This window comes from Aegilops tauschii, chromosome 4 (genome assembly GCF_002575655.3).
Source record: "Aegilops tauschii subsp. strangulata cultivar AL8/78 chromosome 4, Aet v6.0, whole genome shotgun sequence".
Taxonomy (NCBI): Eukaryota; Viridiplantae; Streptophyta; class Magnoliopsida; order Poales; family Poaceae; genus Aegilops; species Aegilops tauschii.
In genome coordinates, this window is record NC_053038.3 from 24,346,706 (window position 1) to 24,366,074 (window position 19,369).

General features: G+C 54.1%; 1 pseudogene; it reads left to right on the top strand.

The window, feature by feature from the left end:
* The window catches only part of LOC141021622 (uncharacterized), a 56,374-nt pseudogene extending 38,773 nt beyond the window's left edge, over positions 1 to 17,601 (top strand).
* Positions 17,602 to 19,369: the final 1,768 nt, after the last annotated feature.

Here is a 19,369-nt window from a genome sequence, read left to right on the forward strand (position 1 = left end):
CTCTCTACGTGGTGTGTATGATATCTCAGGGGCTGAACCCTTTGCATGGGTGCCCTGGGGAGTTTATATAGGCCTACCCCCCAGGGGTACAAAGGTAATCTGGCTGGGTGTAGGACCCGGTTGTCAGTGTCTGTTGTTGCCGTCTTCTCCACCGGCAGTTGGGGCCCGCCGTTTGGTGGGACCCGCCGACTGTCTCGTACTTGGCCGACAGGCCGCACTCACCGCTCGCGGGTCTTGCCGGCTGCTTAGCACTGTAGCCGTGCTGCTGGCGATGCATGCTTTGTCGGGGAGGCGTGGCTACAGTCCCGCCGCCTGGTGGGCGTTCACTGTAGCCATTCCCCGTCTCTTGTGGTTAATGGCGCACAAACTCCAAGGGAGGGGGAGGGCCGTCTGGTCAGGAGTCGGCCTCCCCATGAGCCGGCTGGTCAGGGCTCCCCGTCTTCTGGCTTCTCACAGACAGGTGGGGCCTGTCGTCTGTGGGCCGTACCGACAGCCCGTCATGGAAGCATGGCCTTCTCTGCCATGGATGATGTCATGGCTGCGGGGCAACAGTGCTGCGTCGGGCAAGGGACGTCCGCCCGGGGCGCTGCACTGTGGCCACGCTCGGCCCTAGATTCGGGGGTGGCAGGCTGCACTATAGCCACGCCCCGTCTCGACGTATTTATATGGGTGCTAACTTTGAGGGCATGGGCGGGCCGCCTGCTAGGAGCCGGCCTCTCTAGAGGCCGCCTGCTAGGAGTCGGCCCTCCTCGAGGCTGCCTTCAGGAGTCCGCCAGCCTCGGGGAGCCGGCCGCTTGGACCAACCGGCCCCGAGAAGGAGGCGCTTGATCCTTGACATTTGAGGGGCGCAGCCGGCCCTGATGTCTTGAAATACCCGGGGAGACCGATGAGGCTACCCGTGGTCATTTACTCTGACAGTAGTCCCAGAAGCTGATGGGGCGCCGCGGCTGAAAAGGCAAGAAGCCTCAGCAGCTTCCTACTCCGAGTGGTTGGTGATCGCGCTTCGTCCGTCTTCTGAGTGCCGACATCCAGGAGCCGGCCAGGACCAGGTGGGCCGCCTGGTGTTTTCGAAATGTAGAGGCAGGAACCAAGTGGCGTGCCCGCCAGGCGCCAGGCTTGCCGCCTGCTAACCTCGCGCCATGTGGCGCCAATCAGCCGGGCTGGCCTGCCAGCCCACGCGCGCGAAGGAACATTGCCGCAGGCCTGGCCCCGCCACCACCAGGCCTCGTCACGCGCGCGGATCCGGTGCGGCCGAGGGAGACGGTTGGGATTCCGTGGCGTAGTAACTACACGTAGTTACTGCGCGGTAAACGCGGGGTCGTGGGGTCATGGGCGCAGTTAATCCCACGAACCCACGCCCCGCCCCCTTGGCTTCGCCGCTAGGGGCTATAAGTAGGGGGGAGGAGGGGGCGGCAGACGCACGCGTGCCCTCCTCTCCCTTCACCATCTTCTTCCTCCTCTCTTCACTGCTGCAGCGCCCCTGCCTCTGGCCGAAGCGCTGCCGGAGCTCATCGTCGCCGAGCTTTCCCTCCCGCGACGTTGCTGCTCCACCGCGGGTTCGCTCCTCCTTCGCCGCGCCGCCCCTCCATCGAGCTTCACGCTCTCATGCGCGCGACAAGGCGAACTTCGGTGCCTAGGGCAGCTCCAATGTTCACGAGGACGACCTTGACTTCCTCCGCAACAGGCGGCGGTTGCCCGGCGCAGGCTACGTAGAGGGGTGCGTCCCGCCGGAGAAAGAGATCACGCCGGCGCCGAAAGACGGCGAACGCGTCGTCTTTCGATCACACTTCCTTCGTCGCTTCGGCCTGCCAGCCAGCAGCTTTCTCTGCTCCTTCCTCCAATTCTATCACCTCCAGCCGCACCACCTTACACCGAACACGGTGGTGCTGCTGTCGGCCTTTGTCACGCTCTGCGAGGGCTACCTCGGCATCCTCCCCACCCTCGAGCTCTGGGGAGAGTTCTTCTATACCAAGCTCGGCACCTCAGCCAAGGAGACGCCGGCTCAGTGAGGAGCATTCATCACGGTGCGACGTCCAGGAGCCGGGAACAGCTTCCTGCCCATCAGCTTGACACAATTGGTCAAGCTATAGCAAAAATCGTACTTCTACGTCAAGAACGTCCACCCGTCGGCGGACTTCGTCAACCTGCCAGCTTATGCAGCCGGCCCGCCAGCTAAGCCTCGCACCAACTGGGCCTATAAGCCGAAGATGTTGTCGGCTGCCTCCATCACCGCCATCGCCCGGCTCAAGGTGATGACGGAGTCGGAAGGCCTCAAGGGGTCGGATCTTTTGACCACCTTCGTGGAGCGCCGAGTGCTCCCTCTCCAGGGCCGGCCTCATCTGATCAGCCGGATGAGCGAGCGTCGGGACCCATGTCGGCTTAGAACAAGGAGATGCCGGCCACCGAGGTGGCCTGCCTGGTGAACTTTATCTCGAACTGCAAGCTCTCGGAAGGGGACTCGCAGTTCGGCAAGCGACCGTACTCCCGCGGAGATCCGCCGCCCGCGGTGAGTCCTTGATTCTTCTTTCTCTTTATGCGCCAGGTTCCTCTTTTGCCGCCTGATTAGTCGGCCACAACGCAGATTCTCACACCCCAGCCGGCTATCGATGCCCTGGAGGAAGGCCACGGGTACCTGCCGGACCAGGCGGTGAGCGATGTGGACGACCCCGACTTGGGGGCGGCCGCCATGAAGGAGGACGACGCCACGGGTGGCGGTGACGGAGCAGGCGGCTCCGGAGGAGGAGGCGGTCTTGACGAATGGCCAGACGACGACGAGGAGGAGATCAAGCCGCACCGCCCGCCTGGCGTCGACAAGGCAGGCGCGAGTTCCTCGGCCGCGCCGACCGCACCAGGCGGCTCGCGGAAGCGCCGAGCCGGCCCGCCACAGTTCAGCAGCCGACCGAAGAAGCCGAAGAGCACCACCGCCTCGACCAGGCGGGAGGAGGCCGCCGCGTAGGTGGCCAGGTTCCAGAAGGCCACGAAGCAGCCACCGACCCTGTCTACATATGTTATTTGCTATCCATTGTGTTGCCCTTGCCTTTCTCTCGCCAACTCCGTCTGAATTTCTTCTTGTCTTGAACAGGGCCCGCTCTCCCTTGATCGGTCAAACTCCGCGTCCATGATCGGGACGGCGGAGGGCTCCGCCAACACCCGCCGCGTAGAACCGCGCGCCGAGCTCCATGTAGCGACGGAGCGGAATGAGCAAGAGGTGCGCGAGGAGTGGGAGAGGGCGGAGAAGGAGAAGGCGGACGCGGCCAAGGAAGTGCAGGAGGAGGCTGATGCGGCAGCTAAGGCTCAGGCCGACGCCACGGCGAAGGCCCAGGCGGACGCGGCCGCCAAGGAGCAAGCGGAGGAGGCAGCCCATAGCCAAACCCCGCGACTCATCATCCCTCTGAACTCCGTGCCGCCGGCACCGGAGACCCAGGCGCCGACTGGAAGAGCCGTCGACGATCAGCCGGTCATGGAGAGAAAAGGGAGCGACCCCGTCATCATGGAGGAGAAAGCGACCCCGCCCACGCCGACTGTCACCGCGCAGACAAATCAGCCTAAAGCACCGCTGTCGGTGTCAAAACCGGCGGATCTCGGGTAGGGGGTCCCGAACTGTGCGTCTAAGGTCGATGGTAATAGGAGACAGGGGACACGATATTTACCCAGGTTCGGGCCCCCTCTATGGAGGTAATACCCTACTTCCTGCTTGATTAATCTTGATGAATATGAGTATTACAAGAGTTGATCTACCACAAGATGTAAGGGCTAAACCCTAGAAGTCTAGCATGTATGAATATGGTAATGAGTATTCAGTCCTATAGACCTAACCCTCCGGTTTATATAGACACCGGAGGGATCTAGGGTTACACAAAGTCGGTTACAGAGAAGGATATCTACATATTTGATCGCCAAGCTAACCTTCCACGCCAAGGAGAGTCCCATCCAGACACAGGTGGAGTCTTCGGTCTTCGTATCTTCACAGCCCATCAGTCCAGCCCATGGCTAACAGGTCGGACGCCCGAGGACCCCTTAGTCCAGGACTCCCTCAGTAGCCCCTGAACCAGGCTTCAATGACGAGGTGTCCGATGCGCAGATTTGTCTTCGGCATTGCAAGGCGGGTTCCCTTCTTTCCGAATACTTCACAATGGTCTTTGGACGATCAAATTAGGCTCGGCAGCACGTGCAGCATATACTTCCACAGAGGGCATAATAATTTATCAGTCCAATCCTCTAGCAACTTTTTACAACATGACATCATGTCAGTCTGGTCATTATTTTGAACCGTTGTTTCGCCTGCGGCCCCACGTTCCAAAACGTGGTTGTCATTGGCACGTCTTATCCAAACAGAGATTGTGTCCCCTTATTGAGGGATTCTTTTATCGACACAGACGTGGGTAACTGTCGGTGTCAAAACCGGTGGATCTCGGGTAGGGGGTCCCAGACTATGCGTCTCAGGCTAATGGTAACAGGAGGCCGGGGACACAATATTTACCCAGGTTCGGGCCCTCTCGATGGAGGTAATACCCTACTTCCTGCTTGATTGATCTTGATGATATGAGTATTACAAGAGTTGATCTACCACGAGATCGTAGAGGCTAAACCCTAGGAGCTAGCCTATGATTATGATTGTTGTTCTCCTACGGACTAAAACCCTCCGGTTTATATAGATACCGGAGGGGGCTAGGGTTACACGGAGTCGGTTACAAGGGAGGAGATCTACATATCCGGATTGCCAAGCTTGCCTTCCACGCAAAGGAGAGTCCCATCCGGACACGGGACGAAGTCTTCAATCTTGTATCTTCATAGTCCAACATTCTGGCCAAAGTATACAGTCCGGCTATCCGAGGACCCCCTAATCCAGGACTCCCTCATTAGCCCTTGAACCAGGCTTCAATGACGATGAGTCCGGCGCGCAGATTGTCTTCGGCATTGCAAGGCGGGTTCCTTCTCCGAATACTCCATGGAAGATTTTGGACATAAGGATCGTGTCCGGCTCTGCAAAACAAATTCCACATACCACCGTAGAGAGTACAATATTCCACAAATCTAATCTGCTGACAACTTTTCACAACGTGACATCACGCCACGACTCGGTCTTTATTCAAACCGTTTTCCTCAACCAGCTGCTGCATATGTTGCGAGGCGGTTTTCTTGGTACGTCTTGTCGAAGCAGAGATTGTGTCCCCTTATCACGGGATTCTCATCAATACGGGTATGGGTAACCCAACCGCGTCTTCAGCGTGACGCTTGGGGGATAAGCGAGTTTACAGGGCGAGTGGGGAGGCGCTGGATCCCCGACGCCTTTATAAAGATATAAGAACTCCCCTTTTTCACCCACGCCTTCTCCTTCTGCTTGTCCATCCCCCTTCGCTCGAGCCCCAACACCCAAGCGTTCGTCTTCTCCGCCCACAAAGGCCAACAGGTACTTTCAATGATTCCATCAAAGGATGGCAGCAGCAGTGGTTTTACATCACTGAGCCGCGCGGCACGAAATGGGCCGCCGCTCCTGAATTCCGATCCGGAGCCCCCCTGCGGCTTACGTCCTGGCTCAAGAAGGGCCTGGATTGGTCTTCGTCCGATGAGCTGTCAGCTCTCCAGACACGCGTCAAGGGTATGGAAGACAAGAATATCAAACTTGTCAATGTAATCCAGGTGATGTTAGTTCGCCGGATCCTTCCTTGTCAGCACCGGTCTTGCAATTTATGGGAATTCGACTCGGCCAAGCACCAGACCCTGCGGGAGCTCTTTGGCTCCTCACACAAAGACATCTGGAAGGTGCTATTTAAGTCCGGCAAATCATGGCCGGACTCGGCCGAGGACCGCGGGCACCGCCTGTCCCGCCCCGCAAGTTTAGTAAGCCATTATAAGTTTTATCCGCATAACCCAAGAGAAATGCTTAATGTGTTTTCCTCAACTTTCCTAGGGCTAGACGAAGAAGGCAGGGTGGATCTACTGTCCGGCCCCGCTACCTGAAGAACCGGCCGACCCACTTCTAACAAAGATGCTAGTCCCGGCGCCCTACAAGGTGCCGAAGAAGAAGGCCGAGAAAGAGGCCAAGAAGACCAGGGGCGGCCTCCTTCCTCATGGTGCCTCGGACACGATATCCTAAGACTCTAGTGCATGTTTGTCCTCCGAAGAGGACGAGGAGGAGGAAGACGAATCCCCCATGGGGGGAAGAAAGAGAAGGACAGCCTCCACATTCTTGGAGGCCGAGTCGCCTAAGAAGGGAAAAACTTCTCTTCCTAAGGAGTCCACCACCGCTGATAGCAGACCGGAGTGGGATCCCAGGGCCCAGCCCCTGGAGAACTCGTGAGTATATTAAATCCGAACACATTTACGTGTCCAGACTCATCATGGCATAATATTTTAATCCGGGCCATGTTTTATGTAGTCCTGCGAGGCCCCGCACCGAGCAATCCTCGTCGGGGGATTTGCTAGGCTCGGACGCTAAGGAGAGCGGGACACCCCTGAAGGCCCCTTCCCCAAATATGTGAATGACGTCGAGGCTTCATCCCGGGAGGACCCAGGCCAAGAAGGGGGGGTAGACTTCCAAGGTGGAGACAGGAGGTCGAACTTCAGGGGCCGGACACATGGGAGAGAAGGCTCCCATGGGCGTTATCGGCGGGAGCCATCTTGAATTTGGCCCCCAGCCGGACGCAATTCCGGAGACCAATATGGCTTCGGAATTAGACAGGCGGCCTCCCTTGGCTAGAGGGGGTGTACCTGTTCCACCGGCAACCTCTGTCCAACCAGAGGTGTTGGATACTTTATTGGCGGCGCTGAAAAGCGCCTCCATTGTCGATGAACACTGTGCCCTTATGGGTGCGGCGATTGAGAAGATTCAGTCTGCAGAGAGTGGACTGAATGAAGCCTGTATTAGCCTTCTAAGAGGCTTTAAGGTATGTTTTATGAGGTTTCGAAGAGTTTCACAGTATAGATAGTAGCCCCTGATACACTGTTCGGTGAGAGAAAGAACCGGACAGAGGATCAAATCTATGCTCGCAGGCGACTCGCTTGATGACATTTACCTCTCCTCTTTTATGAACAGGCGTCAGTAACGATTGCCGCCTCTCATACTGTAGAGGTCTCCGGACTAAATCAAAGTCTGGAGCAGGCTACGGAAGAGTTGGGCCAGTTGAAAAGGCAGTTGGAGGATAAACAAGGTACGCACAAACCTTGCTCGCGTTCAGTGCGAACGAATTTAAAGTATGTTTCATGATTTACGCCAGGGGCGATGACCGAAGTCGAGGCTCTTGAAAGGGTTGTGGCCGAGGACGAGAGAAAGGCAGCCGCAGAGCGGGCTCTTCGTGGGAAGTACGAGGCCAAGGTTATTGAAGCTGAGCAAGAGCTTCAAGAGGTCATGAAAAAATGCAAGGCCGTGGAGCGGAGTCTAATGGAGAAAGAGTCTGAACTTACCAAGGCTCATCAGGCCGCATGCGATGCCCAGGGGGAAACCCAAGGTGCCCTGAAGGAGATCCAAGAGGCGAGGAAGATCGCGGCGGGTAAGGCTTGCTCCGTGTAAAGCAAGTGTTTGGGGAGAAAATCATGTTTCTAACCTTGAGTTCGGATTCCTCCAGGGGTATTTGCAGAGCTGCCACGTAGCATATCTGATGCCGCACAATTCTACCGAGCCGAAGAAAGGAACACTGCAGATGAGCTCTTCTGGTCGTAGTATCTGGCACCGAATTATCCGGTGCCTTTTGCCGATCAACTGAAGCAGCTGATCGAACTGCATAAGGCGGCCGAGCTAGCCATGAAGGATTTTATTATCCGGCTATGGCCCGCCGAGCCGATTCCAAGCAGCTCCTTCGGGCTCGTGAAGCGGCTTATGAGTGCCTGCCCTCGACTGGACGTCATCAAGCGGTCAGTCTGTATAGAGGGTGCGCGAATGGCCTTCGCCCGCGCAAAGGTGCACTGGGGGAAGATGGATGCTGAAAAGCTGGTGACCGAGGGACCGCCGAAGGGAAAGGAGCACCGCAAGCCTGAGTTATATTATGAAAGTGTTCTGAAAGGATCCTGCCTTGCGGCGGAGCAATGCACCAAGGACATTATATTTCCATGAATACAATCATGTTGTCCTTTGTAATGTTGAACAAGGTCATTCCTATTATTTATTGCCTGCTATATGAAAGTTTATCCTCCTGCGCGGCCGTTTTATATATTAATCCGGAGAGTTTGCCAGTCGTCGGCTTATGCCCCCACGTAGGAAGTATGGGGGTGTTCGGGATAAACCTGATCACTCTTTATCCCAGTTTTGGGTCCTTCGAAGGAGGTGTTCAGCACAACGAACCAGGCAATCGGACTATAGGGCTTTATCACTCTCACTTAGCCATAGGAGCTTTAGAAAAGGAAGGTAGGCGCAGCCCCTGGTGTTCGGAAGACTGCACGAGGGGCTCTATAAGCACCTGATCGGAAGAAAAACCGATCCATCGCACGCTGCATTGGTTATGGCATTATGTGGAAGGAATCCTTAAAGATTTTACGACCTCTCGAACAGCTGACCAACTCTCGCCGTATCATGACAGTCAGTTTTCGGCTTTCTCTACTGAGGTGCTCGTCCGGAAAAACCGGGACACAATCGCAGTAGTTCTCCCTGTGCCGCCTTAGCCGATATAGCGGGACGTAAGGCAGCAAAACATGGGAGCCGGGCAAACCCAACATTTGACCCAAGACATGATTCGGAGCTGATGCATATAATGCTATAAGTTCGGGGTGCCGAACTACCATGAAGGTGTTCGGACTTTATTGCCGTATTATGGGTAAAACGAAGCCCCTGGCATGTTGAGGCATATCACGATGTACGGATGCCATTTGACAAAAGAGTTTCAATAAGATATGATAGTAGATAAGCGTCATATAAATTCACATGTTGTACTTGAATAATACGTCGATGTGTATGATTACATGTAATGTAATAAAAAGAGAAAATGACTGCAGAACATACTGGGACCAGGCGGGAAGAGGCTGTGTGCGGACCCGGAGTGTAGCCGGATGGTCATCGGGGGGAATACCTAAGGGTTCCCTTGCGCGTTCGAGCTGTTTCCATATCGCCGGTCCTGGCCTGGGCAAAAATGAACCTATAAAGAAAAGGGAAGAAATGTTCATATGCCACAGAGTGGTTGAGCCGCAGTATGTGGCATGTCCTGGCTTTTGCCGGATTGTTTAATTGAGCTCCGGCCGAGCCGGGCTGTCCTGCCGCGAAGTAGTTCGGACTCCTTGACGGTGTCCGGGGGCTTGGCCGTCGACTTGAGGTTCGATTGAAAGGGCCCACTCGTTGCTTCTGCTGTTAAAGCAGTGGTACACTCTTTGGCACCGAGGGGGGGTTCGGCCTTGCCATTAACCGTGATGACACCGCGCGGACCGGGCATCTTTAGCTTGCGGTAGGCGTAATGTGGAACCGCGTTGAAACAAGCGAACGCGGTTCGTCTGAGCAGTGCCTGATAATCATTGTGGAAGGGGACGATGTCAAAGACTAACTCTTCGGCACGATAATTGTCTGGTGATCCAAAGACTACCTCAAGGGCGATGGAGCCTGTACAGCTGGCCTCCATGCCTGGTATAATACCTTTAAAGGTGGCTTTAGTGGGCTTGATCATCGATTGATTGATACCCATCTTCCGCACTGTGTCCTGGTAAAGCAGCTTTAGACTGTTGCCTCCGTCCATAAGGACTCGTGTGAGGTGGAACCCATTAATTATTGGGTCGAGGACTAGTGCGGCTGTATTGCCCTGATTGGCATTAACCGGACGATCCGTGCGATTGAAGGTGATCGGCCCTAGTTTGTATTGTGGGGCGACTGGTTCCGTTAAGTCGACCTCGCTAAGGGTGCGCATCCATTCCAGGTTGGGAATGTGGGTGGCGTTTATCACGTTCACCGTTTTGATTCGCGGGGGAAATTTCTTTTGCCCTCCTGTATTCGGTGATCTGGGCTCCTCGTCGCCATCATCACTTTGAGACCCCTTCTCCTTGTTTTCGGCACCTGACCTGCCGGCTTGTTTGAAGACCTAGCATTCTCTGTTGGTATGATTGGCTGGTGTTCCTGGGGTGCCATGAATTTGGCATGGACGGTCGAGTATGCGGTCCAGACTCGATGGGCCCGAATTGTTATTTCTGAATGGCTTTTTCCACTGACCGGACTTAGAGCCACTGAATCCGGCATTGACTGACGTGTCTTCGGCGTTATCACCATTTGAGCGACGCTTGTGTTTGTTGCGTTGGGGTTTGCCGTTGCTATCTCTGGCCTCTGCTGTGCCAAGATTACTTGTTGTGTAGTTGCTACAGGCCAACCAGCTGTCCTCGCCCGCGCAAAAGCGGGTCATGAGTGTCGTGAGGGCTGCCATGGATTTTGGCCTCTCTTGGCCGAGGTGTCGGGCAAGCCACTCGTCATGGATGTTATGTTTAAAGGCCGCTAGGGCTTCGGCATCCGGACAGTCGACAATTTGGTTCTTTTTAGTTAGGAACCGAGTCCAGAATTTCCTGGCTGACTCTCCAGGCTGTTGGGTTATGTGACTTAAATCATCAGCATCCAGTGGTCTCACATAAGTGCCCTGGAAGTTGTCCAGGAATGCGTCTGCTAGGTTCTCCCAACTTCCGATGGAGTTTGCCGGCAAGCTATTCAGCCAATGCCGAGCCGACCCTTTGAGTTTTAGTGGGAGATACTTAATGGCGTGTAGATCGTCCCCGCGGGCCATGTGAATGTGGAGGAAGAAATCCTCTATCCATACCGTGGGGTCTGTAGTACCATCATATGATTCAATGTTCACGGGTTTAAACCCTTCTAGGAATTCATGATCCATTACTTCGTCAGTGAAGCATAGGGGGTGTGCGGCGCCTCTGTGCCGGGCTATATCTTGACGTAGTTCATACGAGTCTGGTCTGCTGTATTCGGCCTGGCCGGATTTGCTTTTAATATATCCGACGTGACGGTCGTCGTTACGTGTTGGGGCGCGCCCCCGTGATCCCTAGATTGGTCTTGTATGTCCTGCTTTGTTTTCCAATACGTCTCGCAGGTCCTGCGTGTAGCCCCGGGCCTTGGTCTTTTTGTTCGACTGGCGACGGGGTGCGGGCTGGATTTCGGGCTGATACGCCGCTTTGTCTCGGCCATGAGGTGGCCGGTCAGCCGCATCATACGCTGGTAGTGTAGGCTCTAATGCTTCCTCCTCGAGTTGGGGTAGCAACCTGCGCTCCGGGTATCTTTGGTTGGGCACTCGAGTTCGTATTCCTCGGCTGCCAGGACCTCGGTCCATCTATCTGCTAGCAGATCTTGATCAGCTTGAAGCTGCTGCTGCTTTTTCTTCAGGCTTTTTCCTGTGGCTATAAGCCGGCGCTTGAAGCGCTCCTGCTCGACGGGATCCTCAGGCACGATGAATTCTTCGTCGCCAAGGCTCACCTCGTCTTCGGAGAGGGGCATGTAATTGTCATCCACTAATTCTCCGTCTGTCGCATGTTCTTAAGGGCTAGCTTGCCCATCCTCCCGCTCGAGGCCTGGCTGGGGGGATTGTCTTCGTCTTCGGCACTATCTGTAGTGTTATTGTCTCTTGTGTCGGTATCACTGCTTTTGCTATGGCGGGGCTTAGAGCGGCGCCGATGACGTCGGTGCTTAGATTGCTACTCGAGGGGATTATCCTCCGTTGCCTTATTGTCATCGCTTTCTTTGGGGGTGTCCACCATATATATGCCATATGATGAGGTGGCTGTCCAGTGCCCTGTGGGCGGTGGTTCCTGTTCTTCTCCTGCATCGTCGTCCGTAACGTCGATGTCTTCGGAGCCGAAATCAAGCATGTCGGTTAAGTCGTCAACAGTGGCTATTAAGTGGGTGGTGGGTGGGGAACGAATTTCTTCGTCGTCCGCTTCCCACTCAAGCCGGACATAGTTCGGCCAAGGGTCTCCTGACAAGGAGAGAGACCTTAATGAATTTAGCACGTCGCCCAGGGGAGAGTGCTGAAAGATATCCGCGGAGGTGAACTCCATGATCGGTGCCCAATCAGATTCGATAGGCACGGACTCGAGCGGTTCGGAGCCTGTGGCCGGGGACGAATCCAAGGGTCTGGTGACACAGGTCTCATAGGAGGTGAAGTCAGTATTCGGCTATCTCGCCGCTGAGTGTGCGGCCTCCGTGGCGGGGTCTATCCACCCGTCCTCGGATGGCACGATCTACTCCGGATTGAGAGCCGGAGTAACCGCAGGTGTGATCTCCCGAATACCGTCCGACGGCAGAGCTAAGTCACGCTCGTCGTGACTGTGCGGCGCACCTGACATGGGCTCGAATCCGTCGAAGATCAAGTCTCCGCGGATGTCGGTCGTATAGTTCAAGCTTCCAAACCTGACCAGATGGCCAGGGGCGTAGTTGTCGATCTGTTCCAGATGGCCAAGCGAGTTGGCCCGCAGTACGAAGCCGCCGAATACGAAGATCTGTCCGGGGAGAAAAACCTCACCCTGGATCGCATCATTACCGATGATCGAAGAAGCCATCCAGCCTTACCATTACGGCACAGTGGAGCTCTCAATGAAAGCACCAATGTCGGTGTCAAAACCGGCGGATCTCGGGTAGGGGGTCCCGGACTGTGCGTCTAAGGCTAATGGTAACAGGAGGCGGGGACACAATGCTTACCCAGGTTCGGGCCCTCTCGATGGAGGTAATACCCTACTTCCTGCTTGATTGATCTTGATGATATGAGTATTACAAGAGTTGATCTAACACGAGATCATAGAGGCTAAACCTTAGGAGCTAGCCTATGATTATGATTGTTGTTGTCCTACGGACTAAAACCCTCCGGTTTATATAGACACCGGAGGGGGCTAGGGTTACACAGAGTCGGTTACAAGGGAGGAGATCTACATATCCGAATTGCCAAGCTTGCCTCCCACGCAAAGGAGAGTCCCATCCGGACACGGGACGAAGTCCTCAATCTTGTATCTTCAGTGTCCAACAGTCCGGCCAATGTATATAGTCTGGCCGTCCGAGGACCCCCTAATCCAGGACTCCCTCAGTAACCCAACCGTCCGTAGGGTACAACTCCTTGGAAATAGGCAAATTTTAAGGCCAAGGAGGAGGCGTTCGATATTCTCGGCCTTTATAAAGGGGCACAGACCCGCCTTTCCCTTCCACGCTTGCTTCTTCCTCAACTCTTACTACCTCGAGTTCCAGCACCCTGGTTTCACCTTTCGCAAGCCTCCGTCATGTCCGGATCCAGCCGTCAAGGCCGGTGGATGGCTTCTTCTGTCACAGAGGAGGATATCGCGAAGCTTCGGGCGGCCAGATATCTGACCGCAGAAATCCTCCATTGGCTTCCCGTGGAGGGGCAAGATGCCACCGTCGAGCGGCTCGGGATTGGAAGGCGACGCCGTTGAACAGCTCCATCGTGAGGACAAGCTCTCAACCAAACCATAAGTGAATCCGGGGTGTTTTGATAGCGTCCCGCTCCTTTCCTGTTACCGGAGAGATGCATAACGTGCCTGCGTATTTTACAGTTCGGCACAGAGTTTTTCTGGGCAATCCTCTTCTTCGGGAGACCTCCTCCCAGAGATGATGGAAAGCGAGACGCCTCCCTCGACCTCCTCGCCCAATAAGGTGGACGACTCCGAAGTGTCATCTAGGAGGGTTTTTCTTGATCAACAAGCTGTGCAAGGGATGAAAGAGGCAATACCCGAAGGTGGACCTCCGATCGTCTGGGATTCAGGGGCCAATAATGAAGGCCCCGGACTATCCAGTTTGCAGCCAACGATGATTCTAGAGACGGGTGAATGGGTTCCTTCAAAGGATGGTCATGCTCCCAGAGCGTCTTCCGGAGACCTGGTGACGCCGGATATATTGCGGGATATGCTGCAAAAAGCATCTGTCTCGGGGGAACAGCGCACCTTGATGGGTACAGTGGTTGAGAAGATTCTACCCGCGAAGAGCGGATTGAACGAAGCCTTCATGAGCCTGCTAAAACGCTTCGAGGTTTGCGATATAATGTTTTCAACTATACTTTATTTGCAAAGATGCACATGTGTATAGGTAGTAGCCCCTGAGACTCAGGTTGGCTTCCCCTAGGAAGCGAACGGAGGATCGAAAAGAAAAATTCAAGGACTAATCTGATTAACTTGAACACAGGCTGCTTCTCCCCTGGCTACTTCCTAGACTACGGATATCGCTGAGCTGCAGCGAAAGCTTGATGTGGTCGGGGATGACATCGAGTTAATCAATATGCGTCTTGACGAGTCGCAAGGTATGTATTCGGAGCAGTCCTTTCACATACGTATTTGTAATATAAGCATGACGCTGAAAGTGATATACTGGGATATGCATGACTGCAGATGGTGCTGCCACCGTTGAGATTCTTCGAGCGGAGCTGGCCTGAGCCAAGGAGCAGGCCCGGTTTAGCGATGCGGCTGCCGAAAAGGCATCGGCTGAATTGAAAGCCGAACAAGCTGCTCGGCGCCAAGACGAGGAGAAGATATCCACGATGGCGCTTGAACTAAAAAATGCTGCTAGCCGCTGTGAACTTCTTGTGAAGGAGAATAAAGCCAAAACGGCGGAAATTGACAAGGCCTTACTAGAGGCGAGCGAAGCGCGGTCTGAATCCAGAGCAGCCGGTGAGGAAATCCGGCAAGCTGGGGAGATTGCAGCTGGTAAGCCCTTTTTCTACAAACTAAGTTCGGCGATCTGAACTATGCTCAGCTTAACCAAGTGTGGAGTTCTCTGGACGAGTTTTTAGACTTGCCGAAGAGTTCTTCCGATGCAGCGCAATTTTACCAGGCGCGGGAGGGGTATGCAACGGAGAAGCTTTTCTGGTCACAATTTGGCGCGTCGAAGCGCCCTCTATTGCTGAATGAACAGGTGTCCCAATGGGCCGAGCTTCATAGGATATCCGGCGCTGCCATGAAGAACGTCATAATCTGGTTGTGGCCAACTGAGCCTGTTCCGAATAGCTACTTTGGCTTGGTGCAGTGGCTTGTTGATGCGGTGCCACGTATCGACGCTGCGAAGCTGTCGGTGTGCATTGAGGGTGCACGGATGGCCTTTGCCCGAGTCAAGACATTCCGGGGGAAGATGAAGGCCATCGATGTTGTGGCAAAGAGTCCACCCAAGGGCAAGGACCGTTACGAACCGGAGCATTATTTTGAAGACGTCCTAGAGGCCGCCCGCTTCATAGACGGTCAATGCTCGAAAGACATAATGTTCGAGTGAGGTGTATGAGAATTGTAAAAGACAATTTTATAGTTAATCTATTTTTATGTTTTGCTCGAAAGCTTGTGTTCCTCCTCTGCGGCCCTTTGAATATAATCTGAAAGTTTTCCAGTCGTCGGCTTCAGCCCCTGAGGGAGTCCTGGACTAAGGGTCCTCGGGCATCCGGCCTATTATCTGTGGGCCAGGCTGACGGGCTGTGAAGACATGAAGGCCGAAGACTGTACCCGTGGCCGGGTTGGACTTTACTTGGCGTGGAAGGCAAGCTTGGCGACCAATTATGAAGATTCCTTTCTATGTAACCGACCCACGTAACCCTAGATCTCTCCGGTGTCTATATAAACTGGAGAGCGTAGTCCGGATAGGCGGATACTCATTACCATAGTTATACAGCCTAGGCCTCTAGGGTTTTAGCCATTATGATCTCGTGGTTGATAAACTCTTGTAACATTAATATTCATCAAGATCAATCAAGCAGGAAGTAGGGTATTACCTCCATAAAGAGGGCCCGAACCTGGGTAAACATCGTGTCCCCAGTCTCCTGTTACCATCGATCCTAGACGCACAGTTCGGGGCCCCCTACCTGCGATCCGCCGGTTTTGACACCGACATTGGTGCTTTCATTGAGAGTTCCACTGTGTCGTCGACGAAAGGTTTGATGGCTCGCCTTGTCCTTAAAGACAACATCACCTCTGGGGGAGTCTTGGCCCCAGGCCAGATCCTCCTGCTGGGCGGCTTCACCATGATCGCCCGTTCGGCCGTCGAGCCAACGATGACCTCTCGGGCCATCGAAAACCCCCTTCGGATCAACCTCGAAAACTCCAAGCAGATGGATCAGGCCAAGTTTTCGTCCTTAAACGAGCTCCTGGATCGCATCACCGCTTTGGGAATCGCCACAGATTACGATCGGATCGGACCTAAAACCGATCAAGGAGAAATAAAAACTCCACCGGTCACCCATCAGATAGCGGTAGTCGAGGAGCGGGATGGCGAGTGTTCTTCTATGTCGAAGATAGACTATATCCGGATCGCCGATCAGGAAGAGCCGGATACCCACTAGCGAAAGGATGCAGCCAGCCTTCCGAACATAGAATCGGACGGCCGTCCTAAACAATCAGAAGATACTCCGGAGCCCGAACTGTTGAGTCTGGAGGCTCTGCAGACTCCAGATAATCGGTCAGGTCAGGGTTCGGATTTAATTCCACCCACCCACCCGGACATAGACGCTCTCATGAGCATAAAACAGCAGTCTCAGGAAAGGGTCCACCACTTCTGGGCCAGATTCCTCCTTGTCAAGGACAAGGTAAAGGATTGTCATGACGAGGACGCAATATCAGCGTTCTGCAAAAATTGCGTGGACGAAGGAATCCTCAACTCCATCAATCGCCGCCGCATACTGCAATTTGCTGACTTAGCAACCATCATACAAAAGTACTGTGCAATGGAAAGCACCTGGAAAACTCAGGCAGCTCGTTGGGAACAACCGGCCGCTACCCAGCCCCACATCCGAACAAAAAGGACGCACCCTCTCGGGACGTCTGACCCAACGGCAAAGAAATCAAAACCCATTATGGGGCGCGGAACCATTATGGAAGGATGGCTCGATGGGCCATGCAAAATACACACAACACCGGATAACGCTCCAACCCACAACCTTAGAGCATGCTGGATACTCCAGCAAGTGGCCAAGAGCGGCGAGGATATCCTCACCAAGAATACACCAGAACAACACCCCCCAGAAAACGACAACCCCAAAGTACTGATGGTCTTCGAGACATCCGCCTCAAACAATAGGCGCAAAAGGGCACTCCGCGAGCTCGCTGAAGTCTGCCAAATTGCAGCAATAAACCCTTGGAACGACACGGCCATAACTTTCAACGCCGGTGATGAACCAAAATACAGGACAGTCCGAGCACCAGCCGCCTTGGTCCTCAACCCAATCGTGGACGGCTTTCGGCTCACCAAGGTTCTCATGGACGGCGGAAGCGGACTAAACCTCATCTATGAAGATATTGTCCACAAAATGGAAGTAGACAGGAGCCGCATCGAGAAAAGCAGTACGACCTTCCGAGGAATCATTCCCAGTCGGGAGGCGCGGTGTGCGGGAAAAAATCACACTTGACGTAGTATTCGGCACGCCGGAGAATTACCGGTCCGAAGAGATAACCTTCCAAGTGGCCCCTTTCAACATAGGATATCACGCCCTCTTAGGGCGAGATGCATTTACACACTTCCAAGCTATACCTCATTACGGGTACATGAAACTCAAGATGCCCAGGCCCAATGGCATAATCACTCTCGCCAGTGATCCGGTCATAACACTCCGTGCCGAAAACAAAATCGCATCCCTAGCCCTTGAGGCATTATCTCAGGCCCTCGCGGCTGAAGAATTAACCGCACTGCGCTCCACGGTGGACAGGGACGACGTGATCCTTGACAAATGACCCAAATCCACCTCCTTCAAACCGGCAGAAGAAATAGTCAGATTCCAAGTCCATCCAACAGACCCCAAGAAGACAACATCCATTGGAGCACAACTAGACTCAACGGTCGACGCCGCGCTACGAGAGTTCCTGCGCGAGAACTGGGATATATTCGCCTGGCACCCTTCTGATATGCCAGGAATCCCACGCGAATTGGCGGAACACAGCCTCAATATATTGAAGGGATATAAACCGGTCAAGCAAACACTGTGGCGTTTTTCTGAACGTAAACGTCAAGCTATGGGAGAGGAGCTAGCCAAGCTAATAGAAGCCGGATGCATTAGAGAAATAAAACACCCGGACTGGCTAGCAAACCTGGTGATGGTGCCAAAGAAGGATAAATCCTGGCGCCTCTGCGTCGATTTTAAAGACCTCAACAAGGCCTGCCCCTAAGGATCCCTTCCCCTTACCCCGCATCGACCAGATCATTGACGCTACAGCAGGACATGACTCATTATGCTTCTTCGATGCATACTCCGGATACCATCAAATCAAAATGAAGGAGTCCGATCAGGCCGCAACGGCATTCATCACTCCATACGGGCCCTTCTGCTTCAACACTATGCCCTTCGGGCTCAAAAATGCCGGTGCCACTTACCAACGCATGATTCAAACATGCCTGGAGAAACAGATCGACAAGACAGTCGAAGCATATGTGGATGACGTCGTCATCAAAACTAGGCACATCGAGTCGCTAATAGACGATTTACGCCTCACATTCGACAACCTCCGTGCGTATGACATCAAGCTCAATCCGGAAAAATGTGTTTCCGGCGTCCCCGCCGGAAAGTTACTGGGCTTCATCGTTTCCAACAGAGGAATTGAGGCAAATCCAGCCAAAATCCGAGCTCTATCACAGTTGGCCACGCCAACAGACCTTAAACAGGTCCAAAAGCTCGTGGGATGCGTGGCAGCGTTAAGCCGCTTTATCTCTAGATTGGGAGAAAAAGCCTTGCCACTCTACCGCCTTCTCCGACGTACCGACCACTTCGAGTGGACGGACGCAGCAACGACCGGGCTCGAGGAAATAAAGGCCCTCTTGGCAAACAACCCAATCCTGGCCGCACCAAATGTCGGCGAACCTATGTTATTATACATATCGGCAACACACCAGGTGGTTTGCGCCGTGCTCGTCGTCGAGCGAGAACAGGACGGACACAAATTCCCGCTTCAGAAGCTAGTATACTACGTGTCCACTGTCCTCACACCATGCAAATCCCGGTACCCTCATTATCAAAAGATAGCATACGCGGTCTTTATGGCGTCCCCGAAGTTGCGACACTACTTTCAGGAGTGTTCAATAACGGTGGCTTTCGAAGTGCCACTCAACGACATAATAAACAACCGCGATGCTATGGGCCGGATTGCCAAATGGGCCATTGAGATCCTTCCATTTGACATAACATACAAACCGCGTCGGGCCATTAAATCCCAAGTACTGGCTGACTTTGTCGCCGAATGGACAGAAGCCGAACTCCCTAAAGAGTACGGCACATATTCCAACTGGGTTATGTATTTCGATGGTTCCAAAATGCTGGCAGGGTTAGGAGCGGGTGTCGTGTTAACATCTCCCACCAGCGACGTAGTTCAGTACGTACTCCAAATACTATACACAGACTCAAACAACGCAGCCGAATACGAGGCCTTATTAAATGGGGACTCAAACCTCGCAATGTCTCAAATAAACGGAGACTTTGATGCCAAAGATCCAAAGATGGCAGCTTATCGT